This window comes from Equus asinus, chromosome 1 (genome assembly GCF_041296235.1).
Source record: "Equus asinus isolate D_3611 breed Donkey chromosome 1, EquAss-T2T_v2, whole genome shotgun sequence".
NCBI lineage: Eukaryota > Metazoa > Chordata > Mammalia > Perissodactyla > Equidae > Equus > Equus asinus.
The window spans coordinates 206,436,562-206,439,717 of record NC_091790.1 but is presented as its reverse complement, the minus strand read 5'-3'; the positions used below and the strand labels follow the sequence as shown (position 1 = coordinate 206,439,717).

The 3,156-nt window shown below is 46.2% G+C and overlaps 1 non-coding gene across 1 annotated transcript; it reads left to right on the top strand.

Moving 5' to 3' along the window:
• The first annotated feature begins 1,986 nt into the window (after positions 1-1,986).
• LOC123283595 (U6 spliceosomal RNA) lies at positions 1,987-2,092 on the top strand. The gene has a single exon (XR_006524274.2). It is a non-coding gene; the product is annotated as a U6 spliceosomal RNA (small nuclear RNA).
• Positions 2,093-3,156: the final 1,064 nt, after the last annotated feature.

Below are 3,156 nucleotides of genomic sequence, written 5' to 3'. Positions count from 1 at the left end.
TGGAGTCATGCAAAGCAATTCAAAACCACGAAGCCCCTTAGTTTTGATTTGGTCTGAGAAGATGGGGTTTTTTCCTGAGCCCTTATTCAATTAAAAAAGTCTTTTCATGACTTAAAATGTGAACATTCTTTACTATTCACAGAACTGTACCTTGAGTTTTGTGTGTGTTTTAGTGTCTGGGAAACACCAAGCACTGTTATACTCCTCATACGTTCATGTCTGCTCCTCATAGATTAGTAATGTCAGCTTTAGAATCCTGGTTTCTACTGAAAACTACCTCACTTTAGCTTGGAATATCTTGGGGTTTTAAAAAATGTTTAATTATGGTAAAATGCACGTAACACAAAATTTACCCTCTTAACCATCGTCAAGTGTGCTGTTCAGTCCATTCAGGTTGTGCTGTGCATCTCCCAAGCTTTTCATCTTGCAAAACCGAAACTCTGTCCCCATTAAACCCACCTCCCCACTCCCTCCGCCCCGGTCCCGCTCCCCCCACCCCACTCTCTGTCTCTGTGGGTTTGACCACTCCAGATTTTTCACGTGGGTGGGAGCACAGTATCTGTCTTTCTGTGACGGGATTATTACACTTAGCATAAGATCTATCTGTGTCATAGCATGGGTCAGGATTCCTTCTTTTTAAAGGCTGAATAATATTCCCTTGTATGGATGGACCACATTTGGTTCATCCATTCATCTGTCCATGGACACAGGTTGCTTCTATGTCTCGGCCATTGTAAGTAACTCTGCTGTGAACATGGGTGTACAAATACCTCTTTGAGGCCCTGCTTTCGATTCTTTTGGATATTGGAATTCATAGTCCCAGTGCCTAGAGATGGACTTGCTGGATCATTAGATAATCCTATTTTTAATTTTTTGAGGAGCTGCCATACTGTTTTCCATTGTGGCTGCGCCATTTTACACTCCCACCAATAGTGCCCAAGGGTTCCCCTTTTCTCCACATCCCCACCAACACTTGTTACCTGTCATCTTTTTGATAACGGCCGTCCTAACAGGTGTGAAGTGACATCATCTCATCTTGGTTTTGCTTAGCATTTCTCTAATGATTAGTGATGTGGAGCATCTTTTCATGCGCCTGTTGGCCATCTGTGTATCTTCTTTGGAGAAATGTCTATTCAAGTCCTTTGCCCACATTTTAATCAGGTTATTTTGGGGAGGGTTTGTTGTTGAACTGTAAAGTTTCTTATAAATTCTGGCTATCAGTCCCTTATCAGATAGATGATTTGGGACAGCTGGGTGAAAGGTGAGCCTCGTGCAAGGGCGACTCTTTCATCCAGGCTTTATGTACATGATACAGACAACTTACAGGAAGCTTTCCCCCGTGTTTATTCTAGGAATTTTCTAGTTCTAGGTCTTGTGTTTGGATCTTTAGTCCATTTTGAGTTAATTTTTGTATATCGTGTAAGGTAAGGGTCCAGATTCATTCTTGTGCATGTGGATACCGAGTTTTCCCAGCACCGTTTGTTGAAGAGACTGTCCTTTCCCCAGGAGCGTTCTTGGTCCCCTTGTGGAAGGTCATTTGACCACATACATGAGGGTTTATTTCTGGACTCTCTGCTCTGTTCCGTTGATCTAAATGCGCGTCTTAATGGCAGTATCACTCTGCTTTGTAAATTTGTAATATGTTTTGAATCAAGAAATGTGAGTCTGCCAACTTTGTTCTTTTTCAAGATTGTTTTGGCTATTTGGGGTCCCTTGAGATTCCATGTGACTTTTAGGATGATTGTTTTTATTTCTGCAGGAAAATGCCGTTGGGTTCGGTAGGATTACATTGAATCTGCAGACCGCTCTGGATGGTATTGACATCTTCACAATTTTAAAGCTTCCAATCCTGAACACAGGTGTCTTTCCATTTACTTGTGTCTTTAGCTTCTTTCAGCAATGCTTTGTAGTCTTCAGGGCCCAAGTCTTTTACCTTCTTGGTTAGATTTATTCCCAAAAAGATTATTTTCTAAAAAACAAAATTATGTGCTCACTTCAGCAGCACATATACTAAAATTAGAATGACACAGAGAAGACCGGCATGGCCCTGCTCCAGGAGGACACGCAAATCAGGGCAGCAGCCCCATTTTGCTGTCCTTTTCTGATGTTTACAGGTGGGGAAACCAAGGCTCTGATAAGCAAAGTGACTTACTCAACCGAAGGCCTTTCAGCTTTAACTCCCACCACCAACTCCTCCAAAAAAAAGACCACATCTGAGCAGGAGGGTCTTTCCTCCATCTTCTCCTTCCCTCAGTCAACGCAAAGTCTAACTGCTCAGTGGTCTGCAATTGTTCCTCTTTAAGAAACCGTATTTGCGAGTCATAATGGCCACAATAATCTCATGATGGTCAGCTCAATTTGAAGAGGGCCCACTGAGATCCCAAGGCCGGGGCCCCTTGGGACCCAACAAACTTCCACTCTGAAGATTGGCATGCGGTAACCAGCACCCACGGATGAACTAGAAACAAAGGATCGTATTTCCCTGGAGTTTTTGAGTGTGGATAATGCAGTTGAACTGAACACCGAGACTGTTAATTGCAGGAAAACGGGCACATACCCGTTGGGGTTGGATAACTCCAACCCATCGTGACACCTGTCCTGGGAGCGAAATAGGAGCAATTATGTTTCAAGTAAGTCAGCTCGGAGGCATGCCTAACCCCCCACGCGGCCAGCTTGTGCACCAGGCATGGAGTGGCTCTGAAACGTCGCCGGCCTCTCTCTCAAGGAGCAAGTGCAAGTCTGTGTAGCTGGATTTGGGTCGGAGCTCCCGGCTGCGGCTCAGAATATCAAAGGAAGTCTGCGCCCAGACGGACACAGCTGTGTGAGTGACAGCATCCGGATATGGAAAGTTGCGCCCCACAGCCAGGGCGGAGCCTGCATGAAAGAGCCACCCGTCCACGTCCACGAGGCTCTCCTTTCAAGCAGCCAGCCCTGATGCTCCAGCTCTCACCTGCGCAGCTCACGGCTCGGTGGCCCTGCGGCTCCTGCTCTCTCCACCCTGGCGTGTGCGCAAAGGGAGAGGCGGAAGGGAGACAGGCCTCGGGGCTGGGGTTGGGGGAGGAGCCTTTTAAACTGCTCCTCCTTGGCGTGTATCAAGCGATGTTCTGGCAGTGACAAGAAGCCGTCCCCCTGAGCAGCTCGTGAGCCAACACAGGG